Genomic DNA, 21846 nt, shown 5'->3' on the forward strand with positions numbered 1-21846 from the left:
CCTCCGTGCCACAGTCAAGCTCCATCTGTGCCTCCGTCTCCTTTCTGTTAAGAAGCTGGCATCTGTGCTTTGGTGCATCAGAGATACAAAGCCAAAGCAAACAACGTTTTTCAGAAAAAGTTCTTTGCATGGTGAGCGTGAGTGGCACAGATTTTTCTCCCATTTGTCCCAAGCTGTATGTGTCAGATGTGGTTTCCATATGGCATCTATATCTCTCAGTACACCCACACTGGATGTATGCATTGGTATACCAGTGGCTGTGCTGAGCCACAGATAAATGTTTAGCATTCCTTAGTCAACTGGAAACTCTGTGTGTGTATGGGGTGTGCGTGGGGGTGAAGCCCAAGGAATATAAAAACAGGCATATGGCATTTTTTAACTCATTGCACAGATAAAAAGGAGAAATAAATATAAGGCAACACTCTAAAATAGCATCAATGTCTTTGAAGTAAACCCACTAGTGAGAGAAACCGAAGCGGAGGCTGCTGCGTCAGCCTACAGCTCCAAGCCCAGCACCTTGCCCCTGTATTTTTTGGTGCTCCACGTGTGCCAAGATTTCAGGCTGTGCTCCCTCAAATGGAGGCTCTTAGACCTGCAGCTCTTCCTGGCACACTGGCTTGGACACCCCAAAATGCACTTTATTGTCCTTCCAAAGCATGCCGATGTCTCTGGTTTAGTTTACTGAACTGAGGTTGTACCGCGTTGAGCATGAGGCCGGCACTTTTGCCCTAGGCAAGACGCCTGCTGCGTACACACCGTAGACCTGATTCAGTTGCCTAAACCCAAACATCTAGTGCCATCCGAGGCACCCTCGGGTGCCTGGCATGGCCTCCGGCTGCCTTTCCAGTAGGGTATGGTTGTCCCTGTGCCGATGCCTCACATGCTGTGGGCAGCTGGAAATAGCACCATTCACCTGTCCTTAGGCAAACAAATCAAGCGCTCAGCCTTGAACTAGCAGCTTGTGCTAGTGGAGAGGCTGAGGCTCATCAGACAAATGCTCCAGTGAAGTGATGGTCCACGAGTGTTTTATACTGAAGGCCTTCAGTGCAAACAAGAAAGCAGAAGGCCACTGAAGAGGCGGGATTGGTCCTCTGCCTAACCGTGTGAATTTTTCCATATCACACATGAAATTCTGGATAGACGTGCTGGTAGTCACAGCATTGCAGAGCTACCTCCTCTGCCTGGAGACACCTCCTTTCCCCCCCGCTTGGAAATACCTTCATCACGTGTCCTAGTAATATGCCTCATGGTGTGGTCTTGGATCGTGCAGATTGAAATGTGGGGAAATCCCTTTCTCCTCCAGCATGGAAGGATCCGGGAGAGACTTCTTATAGATAATGAAGTAGAAGTAGCCTGAGAAAGGGCGGGGGAATTCCAGGGCGAGGGCATGCCCGTGGGGTTCATAGGACTCCTCGTTCGCTGCGGTGGTGGCACTGGCTGCAGATGCCCCAGTGTCACTTGCACAGTGCCGGGGCATCTGCAGCCAGTGCCACCGCCAGCAAACAGCAGCAGGGTCAGGCCTCCTTGCTGGGTGTTCACGCAATGAATGGCAGGGTCTGGGACATGCTCTTCTGACCAGTGCAACAACAACACTTGCTAGAACAGCCCAGCACTAGGAAAAGCTGCTGCTGTGCAGAGCAAACCTAAAGACCAGCTGCGTATTTTTGGGAAGTGAACCTTGGTCTGTGGGAGACTCCTGCCTTTTTGAAAGGAGGATCTTCCACCTGGGTCTTCCCCTTGAAGGGGAAACAATGGCCTTTTCTGAGCTTTTTCTGCTCCTGGTTGCCCAAAGACCTTTATCTTGTACTACTTTAGGGAGTACTCAGGCCAGCTAGGGTTTTACTGGCTCAGAGCTAGCAGGGATGGGGTGGTGGTGGGGAGAACCCTTCGAACAACAGCCTTTTATCTTAGGAAATAGTAAATTCATTTTATTCCTTTGGGACAGGCAAATCTGTTGGTGTTTGTTCAATGGATTTGTTATGGGTTTGTGTGGTGGGTTTTTTTGGTAGCAGGGGAGGGGGCCTCAGGGATGGCCCCTGTGAGAAGCTGCTAGAAGCTTCCCTGGCTCCAAGTCAGACCCGCAGCTGGCCCAGGCCGAGCCCATCAGTGACAGTGGTAACACCTGTGGGAGAACAGATTTAAGAGGGGGAACCTGCAGTGGAGAGGGGAGTGGAATGTGAGAGAAAAACCTCTGCAGATATGGACGTCAGTGCAGGAGGAGGGGATGTCCCTGCAGCCTGTGGTGAGATGGCAGGCTGTCCCCCCCAGTCCATGGAGGGGAGCAGAGGACCCCAAGATGGCTGTGACTGTGTGGGAAAGCCCGTGCTGGGGCAGTCTGTGACTGAAGATTGGCCCGTGGGAAGGACCCACGCCAGGGAAGTTGGTGAAGGGCTGTCTCCCGTGGGAGAGACCCCACGGCGGAGCAGGGGCCGAGTGAGGAGGAGTCCTCCTCCCCCTGAGGAGGAAGGAGCGGCAGAGACCAGGTATGACGGACCCACCCCAACCCCCATCCCTGTTCCCCTGCGCCGCTGGTGGGAGGAGGTGGAGAGAACCGGGAGCGGAGTGGAGGCGGGAGGGCTGGGGGGAAGGTGTTCTCAGGTTGGGTTTTACTTCCTAATATCCTTGTTTTGATTGGATTGGTAGTAAATTGGATTGATTTTGTTTCTTCCCCAAGTTGAGCCTGTCTTTTGCCCATGACCATAAGTGGGGAGCGATCCCTCCCAGTCCTTGTCTCGACCCACGAGCCTGCCTTTATATTTTCTCCTCGTCCCACCGTGGCCGGGGCGGGTGGGGGAGAAGTGAATGAGCGGCTGCGTGGTGCTTTGTAACCAGCTGGGCTGAAAACACGACAGGATTTGAAATAGCAAAGGGAAACCTTTTCTGCTTTTGCCCTGGAGTTGTTCAGATATGGGGTGCCTATGTGGGGAAATAGGCAACCCATGTAGTAAAGCACTGGCCTGTGTTATAAATGCAAAATGATTAAGAGGTGAGAGGAAGTAGACTCTGGCACCTCTCTTTATTTTGAAATGCCTTGGGGAAAAAAAATAAAAAGACAATAAGAGGCAAGTGGTTTGGCTGTCTTGGGGAAAATGGGGGTTTATTACTTGCTGAGGGTCTGTTGCTGGGCAAGGTGCCAAAACCTGCATGCTTTCCACCATCTGAGTAGGGTAGCAAGCTCCCAGAAGCTTGCTGCCCAGGTCTCATTTGTTCCTTGTGTGTTGGAAGTTGAAAGGGAAAAGAAAGAATGTGTGAGAGATGAAGGCTGCACAGGTGAGCTTGGGCCCTGATGTCAGTGAAACCCCTGGGGCCAGGGTCCATTGTCCCCGCCTGGCTGCGAGGGCTGGAGTTGAGCAGGACAAGCCACATGCGAGCTGCAAATGCTGTCGGTGCACATGTTTCCCTCCCCAGCTGGTCCCTGTGCTGTTCAGACTGCCAGCATCCCTCCTTCAGCTGGCCCAGCACTGTGGCCTGAGAGGAGGAAACTTTTCAATGGCAGTGTGGTCATAACCAGGAACAGATGAGTGCATGTGGGTGTGATTACACAGCACTGCAAAAGCAGACTGAAGATGGAAACATGCCCACCTCTTAATTCAGGGCTGTGTTGCAAAGGCTGCAGTGAGGTATGAGGCTTGGGGTTCACTTTAGCTTGTTGGGAGCTGTGCAACGCATGAGGTTGGAGACAACCCTACTGTGATTTGGGTGACAGCGTGACTGCTTCTTTGCAGCCACAGAGCATGTTGCGTGTTGCTTGGAGCAGTTCTGGTACAACAGGGTGGCACCCCCTGGTGAGGGGTTGGGAAGGACTTCCAGTGAATCTACAACCTGAATATGCAATTATTAACCAAAACAGTTTTCTTTGGTTAGTGCAATCAACAGTAATGGATTAAAACTTCAAATGCAAAGTACTGAAACCTTAACTAATTGTTGTCACTCTGTAAAACAGCATGACTTAAAATGCCTGGATGAGTTGATGGGCCCATATGGACCTCTTTATTGGTGAAATGTCTAAATGCTTTTCCTCTTTTCATGGTATGTGATTTTGTCCATTGCAAGCAGCTGAAACATTTGAAAATCTCAAAGCAAACTTGAGGCTCAGATGCAATACCACTCAACAGTGCCATAACAAGTTACCACAAGTCATTGAAGGTAACTGTCCATGACTGCACTTTCAGCCTTTGACAAATACAATGTATTTTGATTATCTGACCTTATCTCACAATGAAATAGAGTTCAGATGACTTTGCATGTGCCGTTGGCAAAATGTGCCAGTTTAACTGATAACACGCTGGTGGTGACTTGATCTTGGGCCTGAGCCCACAGCTTTCACTCTCTAATTTTATGTGAAAATCAGCCCAGGTTCATTCAGTAAGTGTGAAAACATTGGTGAACCCATGGGGAAACTTGCTTCTGAGTTTTAGGTTAGTAAGGATGGGCCAAGCAATGTTCCCTTATGAAGGTTACAGAATGCAGTCCAAACTTCAGTGTATCCTGAAATGTTTTCTTGAAGGGTCTGATCTTTGCAAAAATGCGCTGCTGACAGCTTGGTATTGAGCTCAAACCCATTCATTACAAAAAACCCAATAGACCAACACTTGATCTAGTCATTTTTCAAAGAGCGGTATTCCTGGTGGGGATTTTTCTCACACTCTGGCAATTCTGTATTTTGCTGGAGCAGCTCCAGGGCAGACGAGTTAATGCCCTGTGTAGTCTGTTTTCATATTGAGCAAACCCTGCTGAGATGCCGGAAAATAGTGATTTAAACTGATAAGCTTGCAAAAGACAGCTGACTCATCTAGTGCCATGAAACAAGGATTCCCACACTGTGATACACCTGAAAGTGTTGAACTTGTACAAGCCCAGTCCCCCACCCTTCTCCTGGAGGTGTTGGGGAATCACCAGATGCTTCTGCTTGGCCAGGGTAGAGCTGCTACCTTTATATCACAATACAAGTCCTTCCTTCTAGTGGTTGTGCCTGAGCAGATGAAGGTGGCCCAAAACACAGTGTTGGTGCTGTGTTTGTAGGGTCAGATGGGACAAGACAGTCAAGCAAGCTTCATGCCTGCTTTGGATGAGAGCAGGATCGTGGTAGGTGACATGATTTAGTTTTAGATTTTATTAAGGCTTAGAGTGGCATTTGGGGATCAAACATGTGGAGGGACTTAATTCAGGATATGTCCCACTGAGGACACTAGACTGCTGCTTTGAAACTAGACCCAGAAAATACTGCTCTCACCTTGCTCTCCACCAGGAAAAGAGCAAAATGTAAAAATGTTGGTTTGGATCTTGCCTGAAGTACTGTCTGAAGCTTGGCAAGAGGGCACTCTCTCTACCTGCCAATGCCTCTGCCTCTTTCTTGACCTGACTGGAGCAGACTAACTCCTCCCATGACAGAGGACAGATGGACAATGTCTGGGGTCATGAGGAAGGCTGGGCTTTGGTTTGGAAATGACCAAAATAGTCACTGGTGGTATCTTGCTTCAGTATGTGGAGCTTGATGGACATGACCCAGCAACTTTCATGTTCCTGTGCTCTGGCTTCTGCTCAGAAGGGGAGCACACACTAGTCAGGCTGTGGTCTCCTCAGCAGGAGCTGGCTTGCTGTGACTTGGTCTTGCCCCTTTCTCTGGAAGTGTTGTTAAAGTGGAGAGCCAGTAAAGTCTCTTTGTCCCCCATGAATGTGACAGCATCTTCTTAGCTTATGTGCCAGGAGTTCATCTGGAGTCTTGGCACTTGGAAAGGAAGAAAAGCAAGGCTGTATGCTGGGGCATGTCATAAAAATGGTTTCTAGAGAGGGCTACCTTTTGCCAGAGAGTATGTGAAGAAGGCTTGGACACTTTTTAGGCCGAAGAGCAGCTTCTTCTGACATGCCCTTTGGAATTTTTCCCTGTGAAATTATGGGTACAGGTAAATCATGATCTTGGACAGAATATAGCTCTTAGGAAAAACTGGAGATTTTCTGCTAGAGATGTTACTGGCTGTTTTCTAATTACATGTGTGTTTAAGTGCTTTCCCCTCCTGGCTTCACGGTCCAGAGTGAAGCCAGCAGCAGTTAGTGCTGCAGGAGGCCAAAAGCCAAATGTCTGCGAGAGAAAAAGCTACAAAATTGGCAGAAGAAGGAATTTTTACTTGGAAAATATTCTGATTGAAATTTTTTGCCTGCAAATTTTTGCATTGAACTGTATGCAGCTTGTCTTATGGACAGAAAAAAAAAAAAATCATACAGTTTTGTGCTTGAATATTGTTTTCCTCTGCTTGGTGAGAACAGTGTCTGCCTAATAAAGACCTGATTGGTGATTGCCAGGCTCCCTGCATCTTCCCTGACAGCACCTGGTTATCACCAGTTAGCTGCCCTTGTGCATCTGCTGGGCAGCTGGCAGGCTGCTGCAGAGCAGACCCTGCACAGAGAGTTGGTCTACTTGCCACACAGGTATCACTTGTGAGATCAATGGGAAGAGAAAAGGGGAAATTAACCCCCCAAAAGCAAAGCCTGAAATCAGACAGAACTAATACAAGTCAAGTTGTTTAAAGATGCGGTAAGGGTTTGTAACGGAAAGAGGCTGGGGCCATAACTATCTGTGGGCACACGTGCAGGGCAGCCCAGAGTGAAGGAGGCTGCTCTGGCTCCAGACCTGTGCTGCTCCTGCAAAGCACCCCAGCTTGGTTAGTCCCCAACCAAGTTCATCCACCTATGAAAAATCAAGAATGGCCTGTCTCTGTAATGACCTGTTGAAAGGGAGAAAAAAGGCTTTATTTTGTAAGGTATCTCTCTGAGTCATCTGCACATCAAGGTATAAGAATATTGATGCTATTTGGACCCAAATTCTCCTGCCTGTGATGCAAGGTACAAAGTGTTTTTCCTTTACTTTGTTGTACGTTCTTACCTCTAACAACTTCCCAACGCTTCCTGCATAAGAGGATTAGGTTATTCTCTAAGTACTTTGTTGGAAATGCAGGACACCCTCTCGTTATCCAAGGGAAAACTCAAAATCGTATACTCTGCAGTCATCTCTGGTCTTGTTTTACTCGTTAAGTCCGAAGAGTAAGGTGTTCCCACAGTTCATACACATGGCAGGATCCTATGACAACTTCCGGCTTGGATTATGTTTATGCAAGGAAGGGGAGCAATGTTGCTAGTGTCTGAGGGGCTTGGGAGATCCCTCAGGGCTGTCTTCTCTGGGGAGGATGGGAACAATGCCGTCGCCAAACTCTGACCCAGTAAATTCACCTCTGAGATGACAGACATTAATTAAAAGCCAAACCCAGTCTAAAGCCGTTTGGGACAATGACTAAACTTCTGCAGAACAGTCTGTTGACACCTGAAAGTGGGTGAACAAAGCCAGCCACCTATGTCCTGAGCTTTGATGTTGCCACAGCATGCCTGGCATACTGTGTGGTGTGGTGCAGAAGACCTCCAGCAGCCCATGGCAGTGGGCTGTGACCCTCCAACAGGAACCTTTTGGCTGCAAGCCCCAATGGGACATATCCTTTGGCTGTAGCTGGCTGGTAGAGGCTACACCAGCTTCACCTGCCTGGTTTAGGAGTTACAGAGCAGGATGGAGGCTCCAGCACTTCACTGCAAGCAGTAAATGATGTGCCTTACCTTGGGATACCTTGGCATTAGGGTGGTAAATGGTGGTGGGTGCTGTACAAAGGATTTCATGCAACTGCCTCTGTGACAAGCAGTAGCTGCTAGATGGAAAACGTTTTGTCTCTAATCTGTTTTGAGTATATTATAATATACACATACTTGAGGCTTACAGTTCAGTTTTCTTCAGGATATTGGAACATCTGTTTAAAAAAAGCACAAGAAGGGGGCAATATCTGTTTCAATGTTAATACTGAACATACTGGGAGAATATGTGCCTAGAATGTAAGTATCTAGAAGATTAGGATGCAAGGGAGGTTCTGAGAGGTTTAAATACCACTGTTTGGATTCACTTGCTGATCTGTTACCAAATGCACTGAAGAAAACTGGAATAGGATAAAATGGGAACTTGACCAATTGTCTGTGCTTGTAGACAGAACTGCAGATCCCTGCGCTTCAAGAAATAGATGTCTGTCTTTGAGGAACTGCCCGTTTTGAAAGAATACAATAGGGCATTGTTTCATGGTGATGAGGTGCAGAAGTGGGTGGATAATATGGATAAGGAGGCCACATCAATAAACAGCCAGCTGATTATATATTCTTTCTTTCAGTCTCTTGTTGGTGTCCCTAGTTGAGCTAAGCAATGGAGTTTGTGTCACTGTGTGCACAGAACACTAATGTTCAGCTAAAACCTCAAAATATTGTTGAGGAAACCAAGGCACCATAGGGGATCAAGCAGTCTCCTGACAGGTTCCTAAACACTGCTGGCTTCTGACTGTTTTCACAGATGAATATCATTCAAGTCACTGGCTTGCAGAAACTCACAAGCTCTCAGAGGGAGGAAGGTCCTCTCCCCTGGAAGGATTTCCTTTTGACATTGTGCTTCTGTGTAGGAAAAGCCCTCCCACAATTAACAGTAGTCAGTAGAAGATTATGATTTTGAGATGCCTGTGGGACCATAATCCAGGCCTAGCTGCTCTTCCCGGAGGGTTTGTTCCCATTTTCTGTACCACTGGTTCCTCCAGACAGGACTAACCATTAATTCTGCACTCTTCCTTCATGCTCTCTGCATTATGGCTTGTGTGTTTCAATCTACTCTGGGGGTGGGAAAGGCAATGTTTTGGAAATGCAGGATGTAATTGGAAGCAGCTGATGACGACAGGATTCTGGAGCTGTTTTCTCAATTGGTTAGGACTCTGACTTTGAAGGTGGGTGTTTTTTGTGTCTGTTTCTGTCCTGAGTCATTTTTATGTCATGGCGAGCTCACTCTGGGATATGTCTTCACCAGACAAACCAGTGACAATGCTGAAAACAGCACTGTGCTGTTCATGATGAGGACCAAGAGTGGGCTGTCACAGGCACCTACTCCTTATCTCTGCAGTTAGTATGGAGAGGGAGCAACCTCAACATCTGGAGTCCCAGAAGATATGTGATATAAATATGTATCTACCTGTTTCTTCCTTCTTCCATCTTCAAAGGCTGATGAAGCCATGTGCTGTTTTGTTCTAATAAAAATGCCCTAGAAGTGTGCAGCATAGGTGTAAAGAGAAGAGGCAACACTGGAGCCCAAATTGTGGATCTTGGCGCTTCTGCTCAGGCAGTGTGAATGTGTTAGCCTGTGTTCAGAGAGCACAAGAGGCTTCCACAGACCAAGGGCTGCCAGGGGGACAGTGGCAAACTGCTGCTCCTGCCTGCACTGGAGCTGGTGGGTCATCTCCCTGTTACCCTTCAGGGGAGGACGCTACAAGCTGAACAAGGAGCACCATGCAGCTACCCAGCAATACCCACGTTGTGTGTCAAGGGAGGTGAGGGTGGGTTAGGAAAGAGATCTCAACCTGTGTAGCACTGGATGTCTAGTATCTGCACTTCATGCCATGCCATCTTACAGCCTGGTGGGGCTGGGCAGAACAATTCCTGGCAGCGGACAGGTCCTTGGGAACCTACAGGTCAGGTGCAAGGAAAGCCTACAGCTTAAAAACAGAAAAGGTGGTAGCAGCAGCTGGTGTGTTCCATCAAATTCCTGCTCATGAAACCTCTTCCCGGATGGTCTGGCTTTTCTGCTGAATTAAACTCAATTGCATTGACCATCCATTATAACCACTTAAACTGTTAAAGTTTTCTTTAGCAATAAAGCAAAACTTAACAGTAAAATCCCCCCCTCCTTTTCTTACCAGAGGTAATTTGCTTTTCTGGGAAATCTTAGTGATCTGTATTGGAAAAAAAAAAAACAAGAGCAAATTGTGCAAGACATCCCAAAGGAACACCAGTCCAAGCTTTCTGACACACCACGTGCTCAGTGGCTGCAACATATTTTACACAAAACCTATTAGAAAAATGCTCAGAGTCTTTTTAAAAATAGCATTTTCCCACTATTTTTTTTCATATGCCTTACTTTCTAAGAGCCAAACATTTTTCCCCCTCAGGCTAACTATCTCAGTCTGGCAGAGAATAATAGTTTATGGCCAGTAAAAATGTTAGCTCAAAATATCTATCAAAGCTTTATACGTATATAATAAGATTACGGTTTTAAAGTCTACTAGATTTGTCACCTGAAAAAGTGTCTTCCATTCTGAAAGGGATTACTGGTCTGTGAGAGATTCCTTCTGATTAAAATAGACTCATAATTAATTTAAAGAATATCTGTTGTATTTGGGGAATTTCTAGGGGAAAAATGAGTTGTAAAGCAAAGAATTTGCATCTTTCACTCATGTCTGATCTCAGCTCTGAGTAAGATCTCAGGATTCACCCTAGTGCCGATTAGCAACTTGTGCATAGGGGATTCCTGGATATTGAGAACTGTGTGACTTCTGTGGCATTGCAAGATACTGAAATGGAACAAAGGAGATCTTGGCAGGTGCTTATTTTGCTCTATATTTGTATTAAATATCAGTGATGTGAAGCTGTCCAGACTGAATTTTAGTACAAATGCTGTGGAAGTGAACTATTGTAGAAAGAGCAGGTGAGGCAGTCAAAATCAAGTGGCTTACCACACATGTTGCATTACTGTGCAGTGTCTGCCTTTTGCCTCCACAACCACTAAACATATACCTAGAAATCAATTAATCTGCACAGATATTTCTGTTGATTTATTATATATGCATATAACAACATGTAAACACATTTCTCTATAATTAGAAATGTATGTATGTGTTTACTTATAAATGTACACAACACATCAATAATATTAAATATATGAACTTCATAACTGGTAATATGTTTACCTGTGCCATCACTATTGCTTCAGCCCCAACATACTTGCTTTTTGATGAGGCAATGCATACTTTTTAATAAACTTACCTTTCTTTACCATTTCTTCTTTTAAAATCCTCTAAAAACATGTTTGGGAAGTTCTGTTGAAGCACAGCCCATTGTATAAGAGAGTTTCTGGTGCGTGTTGTTGAACTGGGAATTATATCACAGTGAGTGGTGACCAAAATTTCGCATTCCAGGCATAGCAAACCTTCCCATTGGTGGCAAAGAGGCTGAGGGAAAAAAACAAGAGGGAATCGGGGGAAATAGCTTCAAACTAGAACAAATTGCTGGATGACTCCGTTGTCAAAAGGTCACATTCTTTCTTTAGGCAAACCTGCACAGCTCTGCTGAGGTCAGAAGAAGGAGTATGAGGAAGAGGAAGGCATACTGAGGAAATAATCCTTCCTGTATGACCTCTGGGCGCTGCCGCTTGACCCGAGCGGAGCACAGAAGGGAAGAACTGGAAGGGAGCACACACAGCACTCTCAAGTGGAGAATTTTCTGAGATGCTTTCAGCCTCTCATAGAAATGCTGGTTGGAAGGGACCTCTCAAGCTCATCCAGTCCAGCTGCCTGCTTAAAGCAGGACTATCACTGATTCTAGATTAGGTTGGCTTTGGCTTTCTCCAGCCAAGCCTTAAAGACTGCCTAAGATGGAGACCCCAAACTTGTCTTGGTAGCCTTTTCCAGTGCTGCATGCCTTTCCTAGTTGATAAAGCCTTCCTAATGCCCTAGTCGAATCTCCCGAGCTGTGATTTTTGTGGCCCCTTGCTGTACAATCTGCCACTAGTAAAAATAGTTTTGCTCCATCATCTTGGTAGCTATCCTTCAAGGAGGCTGTTATTAGATTGTCCCTTAGCCCTCTCTTGAAAATGGCTGTTGTAGGTGACTGCAGAAGGCAGTTGTGGGACCACTCTTAGCTATCGGTTATATGGTAATCATTCCTCCCAGCAGGCAGTTGCTGCAGCTGAACCTTTCTGAGGTAGTGCTCGTAAGTCAAAGCTGAATCACTGGAAGGTTATAAATGTAAAGAAAAAAGTCATAAAATGGACGATGATGGAAAATGAATCTGTTGTATGTGCACTGAGAAAAGCTTTGTTCCTCTATATCAAAATAGATGTGCTACAAGTATGGAAATACCAGTTTCAGGATGGAATATTATGTCTGTTGTCTAATCTAATAGGCTGCACTTTGCTAGTATACTTTGGGCTACACCTATATCTAATCTTCTCAGGACCATTCTCTTGCATTTGCGTAAGCTGCCACACAGTAAGTTATGTCCATGCTGTTAAGCTTTCTTACCCTCCAGTTAAAGATTGCATCCAAATTCCCTATTGGGAATGGATCCTAGCTCATCCTAACTCCCACAGTCAGGCCATGGAGAAAGTTATTTTGCAGGAGCATGAGCCATGCCAGGGACTCTCTTAGCAGCAAAGACAAATAAGTTCTGATGCTTGTGAGCTCTTGTGACATGTCTGCCTAGACACAACCTCAGCATCTAGTTTGGTTCACAGCAATGTTCTTTGTCTTTTGTGCTGTCTTATCATAGGATTTTTTTTTTCATAAAAATTTAAAGTCTCCTCCTTGGCCCTATTAAAAGCCAAGGTCTGACAGGATGGTTGGTGATTTGAATGTGGATCGTTGTTAGTGGAGATCTCTCCTTTGTGTTAGGAAGAACTGTAAGTCCCAAACAAAGAGTTGCAATTAAACTGGGCCCACATACCCCATGGGTGTGCATGCCAATGGAAGAGAAGGATGGCTGGCCTCAAGGAAAGGAACCAGAGCAGCTGATTTCTTCCATGCAGTCCTATCAAAGGTGTGTCAGTTGGCAAACAGGTAAGTCATTAATGACAGTAATCTGACTCAGCAGGGACTTCTCCAAACTAATTGTCTGTACTCCCTTTGCAATCAAGAGATACATGTGTCTCCAGGGGGTAGTTCATCATCCTCTAAGGGGTGTCTGATAGAATGAATTGCCCTCTGACAGTGCCTATTTCTCTCCATCATCTGCAGAAAGTTGTTTTAAATGACGTACTTAAACTAGCTACTTAACTTTTAGAGTGTTAACATTAGGTGAAGCAGATCTCTACCAGTAGAGCTGGATGAATACCAAAGAAAATATTTGCAAACAAAGATTTGCACACTTGCTTTGGCTTTCAGAACCCCTTTTATCTGGTTTCCATAAACAGTATTTCAAGTAATATTTTATATGGGAATATTTTACAAGCAGATGCATTATTGTGGTGCAAATACTTGTGTGATACCTGCCAAACTGCAGGTGAAAGCTTGGCAGTTGAAGTTTGCAAGCCCTGCTTCTGGATCTAAAAAATTGGTTTCAGTCCTACCCCCCGAAGAACTCTGGAATTTTTACCATCCAAGTCAGGGAGGAGTAAAACCATTGTGTGTCTCTGAAGGCCAGTCACTCTCTGCAACTTGCCCATAGTGAATTCTTAATTCACTACCCACAGTAAACAGGCTGACATTTGTTTATGGAAAATATTTTCTGGGTCATTATGGATAACATGCTATTTTCTAAAAATCTACGCCCTCTTTCTGATTGCTATTCAAGCAGAAGAAGAGGCTAGCTTGCTTAGATAGCATGAAAGTGACTTACCTCACTCTTGTTCTTCCTAACCTTGATTCTGTCTGAAGTAGATACTGGAAAAAGATGACTATTTCCTTGTCTTCTAAGCCATCTGTCCTTACTCCTCCAGCTAGTATTTTTATTAACACTTTTTATTTTATTCTTTTTTATTGCATTTTATTTTATTGGATTTTATTGCATTTCAAAGCTAGTGAGTCTAAATCTGTCAAAGAGATGGTTCTCTGTAAAATGGATCATTACATTTTCAAAATTTAGTATCTCCACCATCCAAATGCAGTCTGGAATTTAAAGCAACCCTCTATACTTTGGATTAATAAATACAATTTTCATGATTTCTAAATGGATGTCGGTGCTGAGATAAACTAGAAATAGGACTGCTTCCAGTACTACTACTACCACCATTGCTTATGTAGTTGGCTGGAACTAGCTCACACCAATATCTGTCTCTGTTTTCATTATGTTCTTATTGCACTGATGGAAATAGCTCATGCACAGAGAGCTCTGCTTGTAAATGACAATACAATCATCAGTTTTAGAAGCAGTTTGGAAAAGAGATTTCATTTCCCTTGTGAAAAAAAACCAAAAAAATGTAGTCTCTGGACTTCTGAACAATTCTAGGCTGCTGTTGAAAAAACAAAAACCAGCATATTCTTGCTCTGAGTTGTCAAAACTTCTCTTCTCCTTCCTTTCTGCAATCAGTCTTGCTTTCTTTTTGGGCATTATGTACCTTTCCCAGCTAAGATCTGATAAGCTTTGAGGGAAATCTTCTCAGGTATGTTTTCTTGGACTTGTCAAGTTTTATTCCAGTGAAAAATAATGTAGAAAAAAAACCCCTAGCACCAGGACTTGAAAATAAGTATTACTATTTTATAAGCAGTGCTGATCTTGCTTCCCATTTGTTCTTAAGCTGTCCATACTGAAAGCTGTTTTCTAGCAAATTGAAACTGTGTTAACTTCCTCAGCCACATATGTCTTCCATGTCCTTCTTATTCCCCCTCTTTTTCCCTTCTGGTTAACCTGCCTCCTGGCCATTTCAGATGACCAGCGTATTGCCACTCATTCAAAAGAGGTAAGTTCTCAAAAACAGATGAAAAATCTCAGGTTTATCAGTCTTCTAGTAAGCATAGCACATGGAGCTCCTGGATCTCATCAGCTCCAGTGTCACCTGCCAGCCACCCCTGGCCGTGATTGTACTCTCTCCTAGGACCTCCAACTGGAGGAAGTCTCTGCCCTACCAGGTCCCAGCAGCCCAAAGCTCCTTGTCTCCTGAGCTGAAGCTTGTCTGGCATCCTTTCTCCCTGGCCCCATCCCTTCCCTGTCCACCTCTGTCTTGGTCCTGCTTCCTCTCTCCCCGAGGTCTTCAACCACATGTTGTGCACCAAAGGCTTGTTCTGTGGAGCTACATGCTTGATGTTTGAACTGACATAGCAGTAATTCTCAAACCACAGGATGAGAAAGCTAGTGGTTGAGCACATCCCATGGATTAAGAAAAACCCCAAAAATATCTGAGAACTGTTGACAGAGGGCATTGTAGTCTTCCAACAACTAATCTGCACTTAAGGCAGATAAAAAGATGTAAAGCCTCATGCTTTAATTTTTTTGCCAATGTTTTCCTTCTACTTGGTATGCATGATCTCTGCTTTGGGAAAAAAACCCCAAACACCAACAAGCCAGGTTCAGAATAGCAGTTTCACAATGAAGGCTATAGTGGCAATCCCTGTTTAGACATTTCCCTCCCCAGCCACTCCTTTTTTCACTGAAGGTTACCTCCCCTTTTGCCATTTTCCCCTCTAAAAGCCAAAAGCAGGGGTGGGGGGAAAGAAGGCAATTTAACCTGGATTATGTCATTCATCCAGGGCATCACACTGTTTTACAAACAGTTGTGTTGGCACAACTGAGAGGTCAGTGACCTGCAGTGCAAAGGCAGGAGAAGGGAGAGGGGAATTTCTTAAGCTGATACTGCTGCCAAAACCAAATTATTGTGAAACTGCACTGTTACATTCCATAAACACTTTCTTCCAAACCTTATAGGACTTACAGCAAATGGTGAAAATCAGTGGAGAAGGCCCCTTTGGACCAGGCTGAATGATTTTGAAGGCCTGATGGTAGCTGCAAAGGCTAAGCCATAGATAGTCATTCAGTGCTGTATTAAGACAACATGAATTCTGATCCCTTCAGAGCAAACCATGGCTCACACAAAACAGTTCAACTCCTACAAAACTGAAAAGAGTGAATTATATTCTTAAATAGACATACGACCACCCAAGTGAGGTAATCCCACTGGTTGGAACTGTGCAAATGAGGCCAATGTCTGACCACAAGGGCATAAGAACTGCCAGCATATCCAATTAGCAGGATAAAAGTAACTGCCCTCCTGGCACACTAATTATTTTCAGTACACACAGTGTGATGAAAACCCTTCCAAAAACCAAATCTGTCTTACAGCAGTTTGACTTACAGGCGGTGCAGAATGGAACGTTACTAAGTGCATTACAATTAATTATGCTTTCAAATGCACTGACTAAATTTGGCTGTGCAATTAGATAAATAATAACCGAAGGGAAAGGCTGTATTTTGGAATTACACATTCGAATAGATGAATAAGCTTTTGCCTTAGCTGCTTGTTCCTGTGTCATGGCAGGCATCTTGTTATGAAGCCCTGTCTGTTGCAGACAAAATGCTCATACAAATGCAGCTTCAACATACATTTAAATGCGCAAGTGCCATTTCATGCACTCAGCATAAGCTCTTCCTTTAATTTATTTGGGTATCTGCCTCGAATATCAAAGAGGATGACATTTCAACAAAACAACGACCAAACGGTAACATCAAAGAGTCTGGCTTGGCAGCCTCCACTCTTTTCAGGGAATATTGACTCAAGCAGTGGATGTTGCTGATTTCAGTCCTGGTGTGCCGAAGTGACCCCTGCATGCTGAGCAAGTGTGTGAGGGTGACTGACACATTCACAAAACATTGCCTTTTCTTTTTCTGTCTTCAAATTACCCTTCCATTTATTCTGCAATTCCTGAACATAGCCAATATTTAAAAATGGCCCACAGGTGTTCAACAAATGACTTTGAAAATATAATTTGAAATTATTGGTTTAGCTCACACGGGTTAAAGCACTCAGAGTGGGAGGGTGTCCTTGGGTAAAGGGGAAACCGCAGTGATGGGAAATTATGTCCCTGTCACTAGACCTTTTGTTGGTGGATTCCCACAAGAACCATTCCTTTTCTTACCTCTTTTTAATATGGAGAAGGTGAGCGGCTTTGTTAACTTTAATCTGAGTGCTAGCAGCAGGGGATTGACACAAGTGCATTTACTGTCACCTTGGTAACCCTGTGTCTTGGAAGGGCTCAGCCACAAGTGAAGACCAGTTGGCTGGAGGTGAATTTGAACAAGGCAAGAGTATTGGTGAACAGAGCGAGTGCATTTCATAGCCTTGATAAAGGTTTGGCTGGATGAAAGGTCATTTGGGGAACTGATCAGATCTGCCTGTAGTTAAAGACTGTGCTTGAATTCCTGCCTATACAAAGCAGCATCAGTGAGTAACTGGTGAAACACTGGCACAGGTTGCCCAGAGAGGTGGTAGATGCCTCATCTCTGGGATGGTCAGGTTGGACAGGGCTCTGAGCAACCTGATCTAGTTGAAGTTGTCCCTGCTCATTGTGGGGAGGTTGGACTAGATGACCTTTAAATGTCCCTTCCAACCCAAACCATTCTGTGATTCTATGAGTAACGCTTCCCACGGGCTTGAGCTGGCTTGGAGCCCGCATCCCACCCTTGTCAATAATAAACCCACTTCAGTTATCTGTGCTTTCACCATGTCTTGGATGGACTGTGGTAATTCAGATGGTCTGGGAATGAAGCCCTCTACACCTAGCCCTTTGCAGAACAGAGCAGTGGGTTTCTACAGCAGCACAGGCTTTGCAGAACACCTCAGACCTGCTCTCCACATTCTCCGCTGGCTTTGCATAGATCATCAAATCAAACTCAAAATCTCCTACTGAGGCCCAGAAGGGTACTGAGATCCCTGACTCCTACAGAGTGCCTAATTCCCACTGCCTCCAAGCATGGGATTCATCATTCCTCCCTTTAGCTGCCAAACAGCCGGGCATCTTGTGTAAGCCAATTCTCTGTAGTTAGTGGATAGAGGAAGAGGCATCTCCTGTCCTTGTTCCCTAAAGAAGCCTGTCTCTATGGGCAGCTGGGAAAGCTTAGACCCTGAGCTCAGATGAGGCACCAGGCTTTTAGATGGATCAAGTGAGGAGAGAGGACTGAATCCCAATAGCAGTCAGTGTGAATGAGATCCCTAAACTTGCCTTTTCTGGATGTTCTTGAAGGCTGTTTGAATTGCTAAAGTTCCTGGGTGGTCACCCTTGCCACAGGTTTCACTCTGCTGGAATAATGGAATTCCTGGCCATTGAAACAAGCTTCAGCCTGTTATCTGAACATCTGGAATGAACTCCTCCAGGAACTAAGGCATGTCACAAATGGGACATCCTGCTCCAAGTGTAAGGTCCATTTCTTTGCTAGGTCATTTCTTTGGCCACCCCTATCATAAATGCACAGCAGCATGCCTATTGAAAAATTAAACAGCTCATAAAATTGCCTGTGCAACAACAACCAAGCAACAAGAAGACAGAAACCTCCAAGCCCAACAAACACAAAATCACAGGTTACCAATGTGAGACACTCCACTGCCTATATTTCACCTGCAGAGGGGATGAAAGAGAAAACACGTCAGGACTGGTGCTAGTGACACTGCTGAAGGTCTGATGGGCAGTTATATAAGTGCAGGGGAAGAACCCGTAAAAATGGAAGCAGTACTGACAACGGAAAGAGGCTTGATGTCTTTCCAAGAATTATGAACTGACCTGGAATGCATTTGAATTTGCACAAGTAGTTGCGGAGAATGGTTTTCTCTACTTCCGGGACTAGGAGCTGTCTCAAGATCTTATACTTACAGCAGTTTTGAGTGAAATGGGTAACTCTTTCTTCTGAATATTCCATCTTTATTCTGAATCTTAAAGGAGGTCTGTCTGATTCTGTATCTGTGGAATACATTTCCAGGATGAAAGACCTGGAAATGCATGAAAAAAGCCTTTTGGGTGCAATGGTAGAGTTTACCATTCTCTACCCACCTACAAAGAAACCTGAATGTTTCTAATACTATGATGAGCAGAAAGCTCTGGCTGTTTAACTGCCACTGAGCACTTCACTTTAAAAATGGATAGATTTGGACCATTTCCCAGATGTCACATTGTCACTTCTGAATGACACATTGGAAGAGGAAGTCAAATGAGGAAGCAGGTTCAGGAGTGGTGAGTGTGTAGCGGGTCCCTCCTGCTTGCAGAGACCAGCCAGGAATCTAAGCAGCTGGCTGGGGGTGGGAGTGTGTGGGGGTGCAGTCAGCGTGTTGATTTTAGGTGCCTAACTTAGATGCCTACTTCTCTCCATTGCCTATATAAGGAAGAGAGTCTGGCAGCCATGGAGCGTGGGGAGCCCAAATTGCCCATCACTGTCTTACTAGTTGTCATGGCAACGAAGGCAGGCACCTAGCGAAGATGGTCTGAACGTGGTCCTGACTGACTGGCAAATGCATGCCACAGCTTGTGTCCAAGTGAGACAGCTGTAGTGTTCGTATCCCAGCTCGGAGTTCACACTCCTGTGCGCTGACAGCTGGAAAGAGCTGTGGTTTGAAGCTGCCCTTTGAGAGCCTCGAACAACAAATCTTTGTCTCTCAATCTGTTTTTGCTCTTTGTGTTTTGGGCAAACTTGCGCATAGAGGACACATGGTGCTGCAGGAGGCAAACTCTCCATCCACGTTCCTCTGAAGCTGTATCACTGATGGGTGGGAAATGAAACTGCTTTGTTCATGGGACACACTCCTACGTAGGGAGATACCCTTGTGAAGCCAGCACTGCATCCCACGCCTTTCTTTGTAAATTACAAGATACTCTATAAGCTCCTTATGGAATTGATCAGTTAATTAATCAGTTTATCTGCCTCTGCCCTACATTTAAATTTAAATCTTTGTGGCAATTCCATTCAAATCTCTTAAGCTCTGCTCAAAAAATCAGTAAGCGGAAGAACCGGTAGCCTGTAAATTGCTTCTCCCACAAATAAGGTCCATTTCAGTTATTGAACCATTTGTTTTATTTGGAGATGCTCTTGGACCTGCAGAGGCTAAGTCCACTCTTGATTATTGGAACAATTGTGCAAGTGAAGGAATTGGGTAATCTCGTAGTGATGCAAACAATGTAGTTTTCTATGAAGGCATTAGCAAAGAGTTGCAGGCATTCAGAATTAATTTCAATAATGAGCTGGGATTTCAAATATAAATACTCAGTTTCTAGCTGCATTGCAAATTCATCCCCAGAATCCACTTTGTATTACTCACCACCTTTTGCAGCATTTAACAATAGTAATAGACTTTTTAAGACACTCAGAAAAAAAGCAACAGAATTAGATTTCAAGCACAGCTAGGATCCTAACATATGGAAGCTGCTAAATCCAAGATTTTTGTTTAGTGCAAATGTATAGTCAAGGAACAGCTCTGAAATTTGGAACAAAGGCTCAGGTCAGGGCAGAATTGCTGGGGTAGGTGTTGAGCTCTGGGCTGTGCTTGTAGCTGTTGAGGAGCCTGGATGGTTCTAGCAGATGCTGTAGACTTTGCCTTGCTGCTTGCTTTGGACCTGACTGTCTTCTCACCTTAACTTAAGCCTGTATTAGAACTACATTCATCTCAACCAAAAATCTATTCTCTGGTTCCAAAGCCTGGAATGCAATGGGTCATTCTTTCAGAATAGTTTTTCAGCTATTAATGTGCAGATCATCTCTCCCAAAGCCCCACAGCACTGTGCGTGGATCAGGTGGAGGTATTACTGTAGAATGAGATGCAGTTGTTTGACAGTATTTGCAACAAATGATGTCTCTCAATTCAGGAATCGGGGAATAAAATTGTTCAGGCTAGAACATGTAGGACTTCATAAGCCTGTGAAAGATTTTTGTCTCTTTCTTGTATATAGATACTAGGTTTGATGTTAGCAATTTGGCTCATTAATAACTGATTTACATTTCCCAGACAGCAAATTGCTATCTGACACAAATTTATAAAAGAGCTTCATATTGTAAAATTCTCTAGCACAGTGAATCCTTTGTGGTTTTAACATAGGGAGTCTGTGATTAAAATTTTAATATAATCATTGCAGTCTCCTGGGATGCTTAAGAAAAAGAAAATGTTATTTCCTGCATCTTAGAGTTCATCGTGGTGGATGCATTTAAATGCCGTCAATGGGATTCTATCTGCTCTGAAAACGAAACAAAACAGAAAGTCCCTCAAAGCAAGTAAAGAACCTGAAGGATTCTTGATCTCTGCTGAAGCGTGAAGACTAACGTGCTACCACGGTATAGTCACAGTTTAACTCCAGGAGCTGAATTGTCAGAGCAGGCTCTGCAGTTCACTGCAGAAGCTAAAGATAGAAGGGGTAAGAAAAAGGCAGGTGTAAGGCTCCATTCTGCTCCCTGAAAAAGCAAGGTTTGCTGGATATTGCCCAGCTTATCAGAATAAATTAGATCAGTTGGTTTCCTGCTTACATCTCTAGCAGCTGCTCACTCAGAGCAGGGCTTACCGCAGTAGCTGGGGCTAATGCGTGGCCTTGCTGCACTGCCTTTCCCCCAGTCCTGCTCTCTGTAGGTGGGTTACGAGGGGTTGGTATGGGAGCTGTCACAGGCGGTGATCCTTCCCAAGTCAGCTTCTCCAGCAGGCGGATCTGAAGATCTAGCCATGCCTTTGCATTGCTGAAGCCACCCTAGTGCTTGGAGGAATTGAGGATAAAGGCCAATTTAAGAAACTGAGTGTTATCATTTAATCTATGATGCCTTTTTTTCTACTCACCCATTGCTCTGTATGGGTCCTGTTGTGATTGGGTCAAATTTGTCCTTACTGGGAACCTGTAGGAGGGTTTCCTGTCCACAGCTTATTCTAAGTACATGATGTTCGAAAACTCAAATGACATGGCTGCCTTAAGCCCCATTGTCCTGCCTGTTAGGGAAATGGGTGAATGTGATTTTTCAAATACTTTTTTCAGTGCATGCTCAGTGTTGTTAATAGCTATGGCAGTGCCGACAGGTGTTGGTCAGGACTGCCACTTGTAAAGTCCGTGTTGCATATATATGTGCATATGCATACATGCAAACTGACCAGACTCTGTTGCCCTGTCTGGCCAGGTCTCTGATACTAAACCAAACAGAGTGAAGGCACAGGCTTTAATGTGGTCTCATGACTGTCCACACTGTTGAACTGTTGGCATGTTCCCTGGCACAGGTTTGGTCGGCTCTCACGAGTGGGGCCCCCGCCAATGCCTGGGCATAGCTTGTGGGACAGCAGAGACTGCTACGGGT

Source organism: Aquila chrysaetos, chromosome 14 (assembly GCF_900496995.4).
Source record: "Aquila chrysaetos chrysaetos chromosome 14, bAquChr1.4, whole genome shotgun sequence".
NCBI classification, from domain to species: domain Eukaryota; kingdom Metazoa; phylum Chordata; class Aves; order Accipitriformes; family Accipitridae; genus Aquila; species Aquila chrysaetos.